The 15,615-nt window shown below is 44.4% G+C and overlaps 1 long non-coding RNA gene across 1 annotated transcript; it reads right to left on the bottom strand.

Moving 5' to 3' along the window:
- Positions 1–2,940: 2,940 nt before the first annotated feature.
- On the bottom strand, positions 2,941–9,410 carry LOC117201072 (uncharacterized). The gene is made up of 2 exons (XR_004483005.2): positions 5,370–9,410; positions 2,941–4,335 (listed from the first exon to the last, which is right to left on the bottom strand). It is a non-coding gene; the product is annotated as an uncharacterized LOC117201072 (long non-coding RNA).
- Between the last annotated feature and the right edge of the window lie 6,205 nt (positions 9,411–15,615).

Raw genomic sequence — 15,615 nt, 5'->3', positions numbered from 1 at the left:
CTTCGCATTAAACAGGTTCTGACACTAAAAATCAAGGTCTGTCGGCTGTTGTCATAGGAATATGCAGTATCCTCTGGAGGTCTCCTTATTGAAAAACCACATCTTGCTGCTGCCTGGGCTAGGCTTCTATTCCATTTGTATTGATCATGGGGAAATGTCTCATTCCCTGGCTGACAAATACAGGCAGCAGGAAGGGAGTTTGTGTTTGGTGGAAAACATTTGTTTCCACAGTGATCTGGGGGGCCCCAGAGCTGCGGTTATGTTCATGAGATGGGGGGGCATCTCTAGTTAGGCTGTGGGATTACAAACGTGGGGATGACATGGGCTTCGGAAATTAGCCAATGTGGCCACTTTGCAGATAGTGGCACTTCTAGGAGTGTGTCCTATAGATGGTACCTGTCAGTGTGTGAAAGGTCATCCAGCACAGCGCTGTTTATAGGTACCAAGGGTACCTATAAACAGTGCTGAATACTGACACTCTCATGTGGTTCAGTCTACTAGATCTACTGAATAGAATGGCATGCAGTCTTTTTTATAAAATTTATTTTTTACTAAAGTATAGTTGATTTACAATGTTGTGTTTCAGGTGTACAGGAAAGTGATTCTGTTATACATACATGTGCATACGTATGTGTGTGTGTATCTATATACACATATATTCTTTTTCAGATTCTTTTCCATTATAGGCTATTACAAGGTATTTTATAACTTTTTTAAAATTTTTATTTATTTATTTTTATTTTGGCTGTGTTGGGTCTTCGTTTCTGTGCGTGGGCTTTCTCTAGTTGCAGCAAGCGGGGGCCACTCTTCATCGCGGTGCGCGGGCCTCTCACTGTTGCGGCCTCTCTTGTTGCGGAGCACAAGCTCCAGACGCGCAGGCTCAGTAGTTGTGGCTCACGGGTCTAGTTGCTCCGCGGCATGTGGGATCCTCCCAGACCAGGGCTCGAACCCGTGTCCCCTGCATTGGCAGGCAGACTCTCAACCACCGTGCCACCAGGGAAGCCCTATTACAAGATATTGAATATAGTTTCCTGTGCTATGGCATTGCCGTCTTAAAAGGCATGAGATGGAGAACTCTCCAAGGTGTATTAGGAAATGAAAAAAGCAAGCTGCAGAATTATGTACCTGCTATGCTCTGTATGTGGTTTTTAATTTTTATTTATTAAAAAATTTTTTTTTTGGGCTTCCCTGGTGGCACAGTGGTTGAGAGTCCACCTGCCGATGCAGGGGACACGGGTTCGTGCCCTGGTCCAGGAAGATCCCACATGCCGCAGAGCGGCTAGGCCCATAAGCCATGGCCGCTGAGCCAGCATGTCCGGAGCCTGTGCTCCGCAACGAGAGAGGCCACGACAGTGAGAGGCCCACATAACGCAAAAAAAAAAAAAAAAAAAAAAAAAAAAAAATTTTTTTTTTTTTGGCCGTGCGGCATGTGGGATCTTAGTTCCCTGACCAGGGATCGAACCCACACCCCCTGCAGTGGAAGCGTGGATTCTTAACCACTGGACCGCAGGGGAAGTCCCCATATGTGTTTTTTAAGAAGGAAATATACACGTATTTGTTGGAATAAGCCTCAACTCTGGAAGGAGACATTAGAAACTGTCCAAAGGAGACTGCTTTGGGGAAGGGACTGAGGAAGGGTGAGAGCAAGGCTGACTTTCCCCTTTACAGCCTCTCTACCTTCTGAATTTTATACTGTGTGTATGTAGGGCAGATATAAAATAATTAAAATTTAAAACAAAGATCAAGATGTCAGGAAAGCCGTCATTATATTAGGGGTTAGGAGCTCAGACTCTGTGGTCTGAGAATTCTGGGCTTCAAGCCACTTCGTCTCATGGAGCCTCAGTTTCCTCATCTGTCAAGTGGGGATAGTAATGGTGTTTACTTCACAGAGTGGAAGTGAAGATTTCCTTGAGACATGAATGGGAAAGGCTCAGCCCAGCGGCACAGAGAATTCAGTAAATGTTACATGTTATTATAGATGACATATAAATCATAACACACACTCATAAATCCTTACAGTAACTTGCTTGGCATTTTTGTTTTCTTGAAAGAGAATTTTAAAATATCTGCGTGTGTTTAGAGCCAGGAGCTGAGACTCCTGAGTGTTATGTGGAACTCTGTTTAGGGGACCGTTTCGCTGATGCAGTGACTGCCCACGCTGAATCTGCAGGATGGGTCTGGTGCTTTTTTTCTGAACCCGTAAATGGTCTTCCGCATCTCTGTGTACACAGGCAGGTGAACTAATAGAATTAGGCTTATTGGTTTAATTCCTCTGGGCCCCCTTGGCGAGGGGAGAGCAGCTGGATGAATATTTTAATTAAGCTCTGACACCCAGAAGTCAAAGTCCCCGAGCGGTCCCAGTGGACAAGGTCTCAGCAGTTTGGGGTTTAATCAAGTTCGGTTTCAGAGTTCAAATTTCTTCCTGGACAGAAATGTGTCATTAGGTGTCCAAGATTTCGACTGGAAAAAAAAAAATACAACTTGACTGTATTTTCTCTAGAGAATGACACTGTGATTCGATTAGCTCCTTTTCCTTGACATTTTGCCCACTTTATTAACTTCTGCTTTGCTTCTAAGCAGGCAACTACTGTTTTACTTCCCTGAAGAAGCTCATAATATTATAATTCAAGTGTCAGGACAGATTAGGTTAAACGAACTGTGTAATTCCCCAAGGAAAACAAACTTCAAAACGGTCGCGGTTCGAGTTGTAACATGTCATGGCTTGCATTAGCGTTGAACGGGGTGATTCTATCACCTGATGTGCTAAAGTTGGCTCAAATGTTCCCCACTCTGCAAGGTGAGAAATTACTTAGCTAACAAAACATTTCGTTTTCCTCTCTTTGCATTCTTTCTTTATGAGATCCTGAATGTGACATTTTCACCAAAAAATCTCTGTGCTTATTTGTGAAAAAATGTATATTAAAACCAAAACCCATCAAATGGAAAGAAATCACAGATGGTTTTATTCACAAGCAGTAGAATTAATGGCCTCTCTTCTCTTTATAAATATTAGAAGCAGATGAGTTCATTACGATTTCACCCTAATAAAGAAAACCTGCTTGATTTTGACAAGACATTGACTTATCTAAAACATCTCCTAAATAACAAAGCTACTTCCCGCCCGTAAAACACCAGCTCGCAAACACCAGCTTTACCTGGACTGCTTCTAAATTAATGAAAAACACTCGAATCCGAAGAGCGCCGAAGAAGGGGCGGAGGGGGTGGAGATGGAATTCAAGGGATTTTTGAAAATGTGACTGATTTTGCAAAGAGCGAGTTTTGAAATGTTTACTCTGTGGTGGTTTGAAATTTTTACATCTTTCAACAAAGCGCTCGCGGAGAAGTGAAACCATCTGAAAGGGCTTTTGAAAAGAGCGACTCAGCACAAGTTGGCGGAGGCTGTGGTTCCTTTATCTCGGGCGATCTGTGCCCATCGTGCAGGAGGGAGCCCCAGCCCTTTCCCCCCTCCGCTCCGCGCCTCCGAGCTCCCAGCTCCGCGGCGGCCTCGGCCCGGCTTCAAAGCGCTGCTGGCGGAGCGTCCCGGGAGGGAATCGGAATCGGACACCTCGCTCCGGGGACGCCGGGCCGGCCGGCGCGGTCCTCTCCCCCAGCTCGGCTGCCTGATGTGGTCATCTTGTTAGTCATGGCAAGCCCGGGGTCTCTCTGTTTGTGCCGCTTTCAGCACTTATTAAGCGAGAAGTGGGAGGCTTTACACGAAACTGCAAAAGATGTTTTTTCTCCCCAGGGCCACGGCAGTCGGGGCCACGGCTTATCCATCATCGCAAAGATCTCTCCGAGGCACGGAACGAGTCAGCTCTGCCCAGAGGGGGAGAAAAATGAGCGGCACATGGGGCCCTCTGTCCCAGGACCTTCTTGGCTCGGCTCCCGGGGAAGAGGGTGGGCTCCTTGGTCTGGAAACTGCCGGGGGAAGGCCTTTGGAGAGGCAAAGGCACACAGCTTCAGGAAAGTGGCACATCTCTGTGGCTCTGGTGCCCAATTCTACAGTTTGGGGCTTTCCACTCGGATGCCCCCACTCTCCCCAGCCCCGAGACCAACAGGGGGCTCTCACCATGGAGATCCAGACACCTGTACACAAGTGGCAGTGCTGGGGGAGGGGTGCTGTTGAAGGTGGAAATAGTTTCTAAGCAGCTCCTGGAAAGTGAACAAATTCTGGTACCTGCACACCGTCTCAGGAACCTGCGTCTTTCTTGTCGCTCTGTGCTCCCTTCCTCCAAGGGAGGGGCTGTGAACTCCCCGACAGGCCCAGGTGGAATTCTGAGTTCTGAGATCATCAGAGTCCCTCCTTTGAGCCTCAGTTCCATGAGTATCAAACTGCTGGGGAGATTTTGGGGGAAGCAACAAGTTTGAGCCAAGAACCCATGATTGAAATTCTCCGCCAATAAAGCCCTCCCAGCTGAGCCCCAAGGGTCTGTAGTTGGTTCAGCAAGCAGGGGCAGCAGGAGGCAGTGGGGGATTTGCAAACTTCAAACAGGACCTGGGGTGGGGTGGGGAGACTGTGCTGAGGAAGGAGGCCACCGACAGAGGGCTCAGGGTTAATTAAAGAGACTGCACCGTGGCACCTATCAACTCAACCTTCTCCGTATTTTCTCGGCATTAAAGCACCAGCGACTCAAGTTCTACGCAGGGTTGCCTCCCTCACCTAGGGTGAGCCTGGAAGGGCGGGAGAGTCGAGCCACACTTAGGATGGACATTTGCAGCCCCCTGGAGGACCCCAGCCAAGGCTACTTTGCCTTCCCACCGAACGCTACTTTGGACATCGAGGGTCTACTGTCTTCTAGGCACTGGACTGGCCATATCACCTGGGAGATAGGGCCCATCAGCTCTCCCATTTTACAGATGAGGAAAGTAAGGCTCAGAGAGGCAAAGGCTAAAGGGCTCACCAGCTCAAGGGTATTTGGCTGCTTTGTGGGAGAGACAGGGTTGGAGCCTGGAGCCTCAGGCTTATGCCACTGGCTTGGGCTGGGGCCAGAGACCAGCAAAGGACAGGTTATCACTGCTTACAGCCCGCCCTCACCTCGGCCCTGCCCCCTCGCACTGTCCTTGACATTCAATCAGGTGCCTGTGATGTCTGGCCCAGCAGTTGGGGCTGGGCCTCCCCAGCTTCCCCACGACAAATGGTTCTCATTTGAAAGGGAGGTTATAAAAACACATGCCCAAAGACACTGTCAGGGAACTGAGGATTAATCTCATTTCAGTCAAAGACCATTCCAAATATTTTGGGGGTGGGGGAATGGGGGTGGGTAACAGCCCTTGACTGGGAAGGAAGTCAGGGTTCGAGGGTGCCCCTCAGGTCGGGGCCGGTTTGGAGGCACGGATGTGGACTGGTGAGGTCAGGGGTCATTGCATACCTGGTGAGGCTAAGTCTGACCGGAGGCATTGCTTTGCTGCACAAAGTCCACGAGGCCGGCTTTACCGGGGGGCCGGGGCCGGGGCTCCATCGTGAACACTCACACTGGGTTTGCTATCTTGGTTATGTTTCAGGGTGGTTTAAGTTGCCAAAAGGAAGGGAAGGATTAGACGCCCAGGACATTTGCATTTTCTGGATGGTGTCAAAGCTGCATGTTTTTGCCTGGTGACTCAACCAGAGGGGGCCCTGAAGACCAGTCAGGAGGAGGGGGGCACTGCCTCCCAGCCCCCTGCCCAGACGCTTGTGGGCTGCACAGCGAACCCCCCACCAATCCGAGCCAGGGAAGTGAGGGAGCATCAGCTTGGCTCTAAGCCGGCAGCTCCCAAACTGGGTGGCTTGATCCCTAAAAGACGACCTGTGGTTCTGGGGCACAGGCGTGAGCTGTGGACTCGGGGCCTCTGCAGAGCTTTCCGAACCCCAATGGCTCCACTGACTGAGCGGTCAGGGGGTGCCAGGTGGCTGCTGCTGCAATCTCGTCTGTTCAATGACCCTGGGAGGTAAGGACATTTATTATCCCCATTTTGTGGCTGGGGAAACTGAGGCTCAGAAAGATGCAAGTGGCTTGCCTAAGGCCTGGAAGCTGGACCACAGTGATACATCTCCTTTAACTTTCTCAGCAACTTTTCAAAGTAGGGACTGTTGACTTCCCCAATTTATGGATGTGGAAGTTGAGGCTGGGAGTCGAGGCGCCGTGATGTGGCTCGTTCAAGCCACTGGGGAGGGAGGGCGGAGCTGGGGACTTTGGGTCCCTCCAGCTGATCCGGATCCGGAGCTCTGGCCCCGGCCGGTACCCCCTCGGGGCGGTCCAGAGCCCACATGGGCCGCTCCCCGCAAGCCGGCGGGCGCAGCAGGGGTGGGACCCCCAAGCGGCGCGGAGGGGGCTCGCGCTGCGGGCTGGCCTCATTCCAAACAAATGTCCGCAGGGTGGAGTCGATGGATTCATTTTCCAACTGTCAGAGGTATTCGCCGAGCTCCCGCACGCGGAGGAGTCCCCGCAGAGCCCAGCGAGGGCCGGCGCCGGGCCGGGCTGGGCGCAGCAGAGCGCCCCCGCGTGGCCGGATTCGGGCGCGCGAACTCGCGGCCCGGGCTGTGGGCTGAGAGGGGCCTCGCGCTTTACAGGGACCCAGGAACCTTGAAAGGGAGCTGCTAGGATGGTCCCCATTTTACAGAGGGGAAAACAAGCAGGAGAAAAGTGCAAGAGACCTCCCAGGTTCCTCCAACTGGGAAATGGGATTCAAAGTGGGGGGCTGTCTGCCTCCAAAGTGCCTCCTCCCTGGAAGCAGCAAGAGGCTGTCCCGGCCCCTGCAGAGGCCTGCCCTAGGGAGCCCCTCCAGTCAGTGTGTGTGTGGGGGTGCCGGGGGCCCACAGCGGTTTGCTACCCCAGCAGGAAGCGCCGATGGGTGCGGTAGCGCTGGAAGCAAATTCCAAACACGAAGCTCTTGGATTTTCTGGCAAAATCCAGCCAGGGAACACTGATGTGCTAGTGTGCACCAGGCCAGGGCCTCCCACACTGGGTGGACAGGTCTGAGGGGGGGTGGGCGTGGGGGCTCCTTAGACCCTCTGTCCCCCTTCCTGCCCACGGTGAAGGGGTCTTCTGGGGCCTCCCTGTGGCCCAGTGCTCTCTGCTGGGTGCCGGCCAGCACTGTGCCACACCCTGCGCCAAGCATGCTGCGGGTCTGATCTCAATTCCTCCTCTGGAAAGCTCTGGGTGGCTGCTGGCTGTTATCCCAGAGCCCCAGGGTTGCATTCAGGGGAGTTGGCAGAGCTGGGCCTGTCGGGCCTCATGAGTCATCCCGATACCAGACAGGACGCCTCTTCTCTGGTGCACGGAATCCCGGCTGCCTTCAGGCACAGCTCGGGAGCTGGGCATGCTCGGGTTGGACGTCCTGAGCTCCCTGTGGTTGACCCATGCTTCTGAGCACTCTCTGCAGCCTGGTTTCTACATGCGCTGAAGTGGAGAGTCCCCGCCTGCAGGAGTGTGGTGATAACACACGCAAAGCAGCACCTCTGTTGCCCTACGTAAATGGGTGCCGGGGCTGTGTGACCAAATGCAACCCGCCCCCCCATCATTTGTTTGCCCCTCACTTGGAACATCCTTCATCCCAGTCCATCCACCTTAGAGGTCAGTGCTCACCTTGTCTCCTCTAGGAACCCTTTCTCTCCCATCTTCCAGGGCTCCTCTCCAAGGGACGGTACTGGTGGGATATGAAAGCCATTTTTAAAGGGTTTGAGAGGATGGGCAAAGATTCTTAAACAAGGCCCAGAAAGGAAAAGATTGATAATTGGACTCTATTAATAACTAAATATTTTAAATTTTTTCATCGAGGTAATTGACATATAACATTAGTTTCAGGTGTACAATATAACAATTCAATATTTGTATATACTGCAAAATGGCTACAACAAGTCTAGTTAACATCAGTCATCATAAAGAGTTAAAATTTTTTCTTTCTCATAATGAGAACTTTTACGATCTACTCTCTTAGCAACTTTCAGGTATGCAATACAGTATTAATAACTGTAGTCACCATGTTGTACATGACATCCCCAGGACTTGATAACTGGAAGTTTGTATCTTTTGACCCCCTTCACCCGTTTTGCCCACCCCCACCCCCACCCCCGCCTCTGGCAACTACCAGTCTGTCCTCTATACTATGAGCTAGGTTTGTGGTGGTGTTTTTTAATTTATAAATAATACATTGCAAAGTGCTTACGAATCAGAAATCGTATCTGAAAGGTTAGCTTTGTGTCCCCATTTTAAATCCACCATTTATCAGCTTATGTCCTCAGGCAATCATTTAACCTGTTGAGGATTCGGTTTCTTCATCTGTAAAATGATGGTGCTAACGGCTGCCCTATCTATCTTTTTTAAAAAAATGGAGGTATAGTTGATTTACAATATTATATTATTTTTAGGTGTATGACATAGTGATTCAATGTGTTTATAGATTTTACTCAATTTAAAATTGTTACAAAATAATGGCTGTATTTCCCTGTACTATATATCCCTGTTGCTTATTTTATAAAGTAGTTTGTGTCTCTTAATCCTATAACCCTATCTCGCCCCTCCCCACTTCCTTCTCCCCATGGGGAATCACTGGTTTGTTCTCTGTATCTGTGAATCTGTTTCTGTTATATACATTTCTTTGCTTTATTTTTTAGATTCCACATATAAGTGATAACAGAGTATTTGTCTTTCTGGTCTGACTTACTTCACTAAGCATGATACTCTTTAGGTCCATCCACATTGTAGCAAATGGCAGAATTTCATTATTTTTTATGGCCAAGTGATATTCCATTATATATGTGTATATATACACATATATGTATGTATACACACACATATATGTATACACACACACACACACACACACATCTTCTTTATCCATCCGTTGATGGGCACTTAGGTTGCTTCCATAGCTTGGCTATTGTAAATAATGCTGCTGTGAACATTGGGATGCAAGTATCTTTTTGAATTATTTTTTTCATTTTCTTCAGATATATACCCAGCAGTGGAATAGCTGGATCATATGGTAGTTCCATTTTTAGTTTTCTGAGGAAACTTCATACTGTTTTCCATAGTGGCTGCACCAATTTGCAATCCCACCAACAGTGGGATTTCTCCACATCCTTGCTGACATTTGTTATTTGTAGACTTTTTGATGATAGTCATTTTGACAGGTGTGAGATGACATCTTATTGTGGTTTTGATTTGCATTCCTCTGATGATTAGTGATGATGAGCATCTTTTCATGTGTCTGTTGGCCACATGTATGTCTTCTTTGGAAAAAATGTCTTTTCAGGTCTTCTGCCCATGTTTTGATTGTTTATTTTTTTGATATTAAGTTGTATGAGCTGTTCATATATGTTGTATATTAATCCTTTATCAGTCATATCATTTGCAAATATTTTCTCCTGTTCTGTAGGTTGCCTTTTCATTTTGTTGATGGTTTTCTTTGCTGTGCAAAAGCTTTTAAGTTTAATTATGTCCCATCTGTTTATTTTTTCTTTTCTTTTTTTTTTTTGCCTTAAGAGACAGATCCAAAAAAATATTGCTATGATTTATGTCAGAGAGTGTTCTGCCTATGTTCTCCTCTAGGAGTTTAATGGTTTCAGGGCTTACATTTAGGTCTTTTTTGAGTTTAGTTTTGTATATGGTATGAGGAAGTATTCTAATTTCATTCTTTTTACATGTAGCTGCCCAGTTTTCTCAGCACCACTTATTGAAGAGACTGTCTTTTTTTCATTGCATATTCTTGTCTCCTTTGTTGTAGATTAATTGACTGTAAGTGTTTGGGTTTATTTCTGGGCTCTCTATTCTGTTCCATGGATCTATGTGTCTGTTTTTGTGCCAGTACCATGCTGTTTTGATTACTATAAATTTTTAGGATAGTCTGAAGTCAGGGAGTGTGATACCTCTAGCTATGTTCTTTTTTCTCAAGATTGCCTTGGCAATTTGAGGTCTTTTGTGGTTCCATATAAATTTTAGGATTATTTTTTCTAGTTCTGTGAAAAATGCCATGGGTGTTTTGATAGAGATTGCATTAAATTTATAGATTGCTTTGGGTAGTATGGGCATTTTAACCATATTAATTCTTCCAATCCAAGAACATGGGATATCTTTCCATTTCTTTGCATTATTTTCAAATTCCTTCATCAGTATTTTAGTTTTCAGAGTATAGGTCTTTCACCTACTTGGTTAAGTTTATTCCTAGGTATTTTATTCTTTTTGATACGATTGTAAATGAGATTGCTTCTTTAATTTCTCTTTCTGATAGTTCATTAATAGTGTATAGAAAAGCAACAGATTTCTGTGTTTTTTATCCTGCAACTTTACTGAATTCATTTATTCTAATAGTTTTTTTTTTTGGTGGAAACTTTAGGGTTTTGTATATATAGTATCATGTCATCTGTAAATAGTGACATTTTTACTTCTTCCTTTTCAATTTGGATGCCTTTTATTTCTTTTTCTTGTCTGATTGCTGTGGCTAGGATTTCCAATTCTATGTTAAATAGAAGTGGCAAGAGTGGGCATACTTTTCTTGTTCCTGATTTTAGATTTTCATTGTTGAGTATGATGTTACCTGTGGGTTTGTCATAAATGGCCTTTATTATGTTGAGATATGTTCCCTCTATACCAACTTTGATGAGAGTTTTATCATGAATGGATGTTGAATTTTGTCAAATGCTTTCTCTGCATCTATTGAGAATCATGTGATTTTTATCATTCCTTTTGTTAATATGGTGTATCACATTGATTTGCAAATATTAAACCATCCTTGCATCCCTTGAATAAACCCCACTTGATCATGGTGTATGGTTTATATATTGTTGAATTAAATTTGCTATTTTTTTGAGGATTTTTGCATCTATATTCATCAGAGATATTGGCCTGTAAATTTTTTTTTTTTGGTAGTGTCTTTGTCTGTCTTTGGTATTAGGGTAATGGTGGCCTTATAGAATGAATTTGGGAGTGTTCCATCCTCTTCAATTTTTGGGAATAGTTTGAGAAGGATAGGTATTAGCTTTTCATTATGTGTTTGGTAGAATTCCCCTGAGAAGCCATCTGGTCTTGGACTTTTGTTTGCTGGGAGTTTTTTGTTTTTAAATTTATTTATTTAAATTTTTTTTTTTTTTTTTGCCTGCATTGTGTATTCACTTGCACATGGGTTTTCTCTAGTTGCTGAGAGCAGGGGGGGCTACTCTTTTTTGTGATGCACGGGCTTCTCATTGCGGTGGCTTCTCTTGTTGCAGAGCAGAGGCTCTAGGCATGCAGGCTTCAGTAGTTGTGGCACATGGGCTTCAGTAGTTGGGGCTCGTGGTCTCTAGAGCACAGGCTCAGTAGTTGTGGTGCACAGGCTTAGTTACTCTGCGGCATTTGGGATCTTCCTGGACCAGGGATCGAACCCATGTTCCCTGCATTGGCAGGTGGATTCTTTTTTAATTTATTTGTTTTTATTTTATTTTATTTTTTTTGCGGTACGCGGGCCTCTCACTGTTGTGGCCTCTCCCTTTGCGGAGCACAGGCTCCAGACGCGCAGGCTCAGCGGCCATGGCTCACAGGCCCAGTTGCTCCGCGGCATGTGGGATCTTCCCAGACCGGGGCATGAACCCGTGTTGCCTGCATTGGCAGGCGGACTCTCAGCCACTGCGCCACCAGGGAAGCCCTGCTGGGAGTTTTGTTTGTTTGTTTGTTTGTTTTTTACAAATTCAGTTTCACTACTAGTGACTGGATTGTTCAGATTGTTTATTTCTTCCTGATACAGTCTTGGAAAGTTGTGTCTTTCTAGAAATTTGTCCATTTCTTCTAGGTTGTCCAATTTGTTGACATATAATTTTCATAGTATTCTCATTATATTTTGTATCTCTGTGGTATTGGTTGTTATTTCTCCTCTTTCACTTCTTATTTTGTTTATTTGGGTCCTCTCTCTTTCCTTCTTGATGAACCTGGCTAAAGGTTTATCAATTTTGTTTATCTTTTCAAAGAACTAGCTCTTGGTTTCATTGATCTTTTCCTTTTGTCTTTTTTGGGTCTCTATTATTTATTTTTCTCTCTCATCTTTATAATTTCCTTCCTTCTGCTGACTTTGGGCTTTGTTTGTTCTTTTCCTAATTCCTTTAGATGGAAGATTAGATTGTTTATTTGAGATCTTTCTTATTTCTTGAGTTAGGCCTGTATGACTATAAACTTCCCTCTTAGAACTGCTTTTGTTGCATCCCATAGATTTTGGAAAGTTGTGTTTCCATTTTCATTTGTCTTGAGGTATTTTTTGAGTTCCTCTTTGATTTCTTCATTGACCCATTGTTTTTTTTAATAGCATGTTGTTCAGTCTCCACATATTTGTGCTTTTCCCATTTTTCTTCCTGTAATTGATTTCAAGTTTCATGTCATTGTGGTCAGAAAAAAAATGCTTGATATAATTTCTGTCTTCAAATTTGTTGAGACTTGTTTTGTGGCCTTGCATGGGATTTATCTTGGAGAATGTTCCATGTGCACTTGAAAAGAATGTGTATGCTGCTGTTTTGGGGTGGAATGTCCTGTAGATATCTATTAAATCCAACTGGTCTATGTGTCATTTAAGACCACTGTTGCCTTATTGATTTTCTGTTGGGATGATCTGTCCGTTGATGCAAGTGGGGTGTCAAAGCACCTGCTATTATTACATTGTAATGTTCTCCCTTTATGTCTATTAATGTTTGCTTTATATATTTATGTGCTCCTGTATTGGATGCATATATGTTAACAAGTATACTATCCTCTTGTATTGATCCTTTTATCATTATATAATGCCTTTCTTTGTCTTTTGATTTGGACTTTATTTTTTCTGGTATGAGTATTGGTACCCCAGCTTTCTTGTTGTTTCTGTTTGCATGAAATATCTTTTACCACCCCCGCACTCTCAGTCTCTGTGTGTCTTTAGTTCTAAGGTGAGTCTCTTGTACGAAGCATATAGATGGGTCTTGCTTTTTTCTATTCAATCAGCCACCTTATGTCTTTTGATTGGAGCATTTAGTCCACTGACATTTAAAGTAATTATTTTTAGGTGTGTACTTACTTACATTTTATTACTTGTTTTCTGATTGTTTTTGTAGGTCTTCCCTGTTCTCTTCTTCTTCTTTTATTTCTTCCCATGTAGTTTAATGATTTTCTTTAGTGGTATGCTTGTGTTAATTTCTCTCTTGTTTTTGTGTATTTAATATAGGTTTTTGATTTTTGGTTACCATGGGGTTCATACATGTTGACCTAAAACTATATCTGTTTTATTTTTTATTTTTATTGGAGTATAGTTGATTTACAATGTGTTAGTTTCAGGTGTCCAGAAAAGTGAATCAGAGATATATATATATATATATATATATATATATATATATATATATATATATATATATATATATATATAATCTCCATTCTTTTCAAGATTCTTTTCCCATATAGTTCATTACAAAATATTGAATAGAGTTCCCTGTGCTATACAGTAGGTCCTTGTTAGTTATCTATTTTTTTTAAAGATATATATATATATATATATATATTTTTTTTTTAATGAATTTATTTATTTTTGGCTGTGTTGGGTCTTTGTTTCTGTGCGAGGGCTTTCTCTAGTTACGGTGAGCGGGGGCCACTCTTCATCGCGGTGCGCAGGCCTCTCACTGTCACGGCATTCACTGCGGAGCACAGGCTCCAGACGCGCAGGCTCAGTAGCTGTGGTGGGCGGGCTTAGTTGCTCCGCGGTATGTGGGATCTTCCCAGACCGGAGATCGAACCCGTGTCCCCTGCATTGGCAGGCAGATTCTCAACCACTGCGCCACCAGGGAAGCCCTAGTTATCTATTTTATATATAGTAGTGCATATGTGTTAATCCCAATATCCTAATTTAGATATCTATTTGTTTTAACTAGGTAGTCCTTTAAGTGCCAACACATTCTAAAAGACCTACATTTTTTACTCCCTTCCCCCTCACTTTGCATTTTTGATGTCATATTTTACATCTTCATGTTTATCCCTTTACTGATTATTTTAGTTATAGTTGATTTTTACAATTTTGTCTTTTAATCTTCATACTAGCTTATTTAAGTGGTTGATCTTCAGCCTTTATGTTTGCTTTTATTAATGGGATTTTTCCTTTTCTATAGATACTTCTTGTTATATATAGCCTTTTCTTCTTCCCTTAGAAAAGTCCTTTTAGCATTTCTTTTTGGGTCAGTTTAGTATTGATGAACTCTTAGTTTTTGTTTATCTGAGAAGTTCTTTACCTCTCCTTCAATTCTAAGTGATAATCTTGCTTGGTAGAGTATCCTAGGTTGCAGGTTTTGCCCTTTCAGCACTTTAAGTATATCATGCCATTCCCTTCTGGCCTGCAAAGTTTCTGCAGAGAAATCAGCGGATAGCTTTATGGAGGTTCCCTTGTAACGGACTCTTTGTTTTTCTCTTGCTGCCTTTAGAATCCTCTCTTTATCTTTTGTTATTTTAATTATGCCTTGGTGTGGGTCTGTTTGGGTTCATCTTGTTTGGGACCATATGTGCTACCTGTACCTGGATATCTGTTTCCTTCTTCAGGCTTGGGAAGTTTTCAGCCATAATTTCATTAAATACATTTTTGACTCTCGCTCCCGCTTTGCTCTCTTCTCCTTGTGGGACCCCTATAATGTGAATGTTGGTACACTTGATCTTATTCCAAAGATTCCTTAAACTGTTTTAAACATTTTTTAAATTTGTTTTTCTTTTTGCTGTCTGATTGGGTAATTTCCATTATTCTATTTTCTAGATCACTTATGCTTTCTTCTGTATCACCTAGTCTGCTGTTCATTCCTTCCAGAGTGTTTTTCATTTCAGTTATTGTATTCTTCAGTTCTGACTGGTTCCTTTTTATATTTTCTAGTTCCTTGTTAAACTTCTCACTGTGTTCATCTATTCTTTTCCCCAATTCAGTTAGCAATCTTATTCTACCGCTTTGAATTCTTTATCTAGTAAATTGTTTATTTCTATTTCATTTGTTGTTTTTTCAGGGGCTTTCTCTTGCTCTTTCAATTGAGACAAATTCCTCTGTCTTTTCATTTGCCTATCTTTCTCTGTCTCTATGGAATTAGGTCAAACAGTTACTTATGGTGGGTCTTGAAGGGGTGTCCTTATGTGGTAGTTTCCCTATACCGTCTGCATGTGCCCAGTGGCTTTGGTGGGAGAGCTGGATTTGACATGAACGTAAGTCACGTCTTTCCTCAAGGTGTTCTGGCAGCTATCTCCTTGGTAGGAGCTGGGGCTGGAGAAAGAGGGGCTAGGGCTGGAGCCCTCTACTCAGTGGATGTCACCACCCTGTTGGGGGTGGGGTCAGGTCCCAAGTTGCTGGAGCAGAAGCCCTGAGGGTTGGCTCTGACCTGGCTCAGTTCCCTTTAAGTGCGTGTTCTTCCCCCTCCCAGGCCCAGCACCCTCAGTCCCAGAGGGGAGCAGTGCTGGAGTAAGAGGGGCCAGTGTGGGCATTTGGTGAGGGTCAGGGCAGGGGGTGTGGTGGTCTGGCTGCCGTCAGAGATCTGGAGTGCCTCTGATGGCCTCCCTGTGCAATCGTCAGTAATGGCTGCCCCCTCCCCACTAAGTCATCACTTAGCATTCGAGCTGACACGGCGTCTCATGGCCCGAGCTTTTTTCCTTGGTTGTGGCAGCCCTTGCCCCAGTGTGGAGCTGCAACGTGAGG

Source organism: Orcinus orca, chromosome 6, assembly GCF_937001465.1.
Source record: "Orcinus orca chromosome 6, mOrcOrc1.1, whole genome shotgun sequence".
Classification (NCBI taxonomy): Eukaryota; Metazoa; Chordata; class Mammalia; order Artiodactyla; family Delphinidae; genus Orcinus; species Orcinus orca.
Note: the sequence above shows the minus strand (reverse complement) of the source record. Positions and strands in the feature narration are given on the sequence as shown.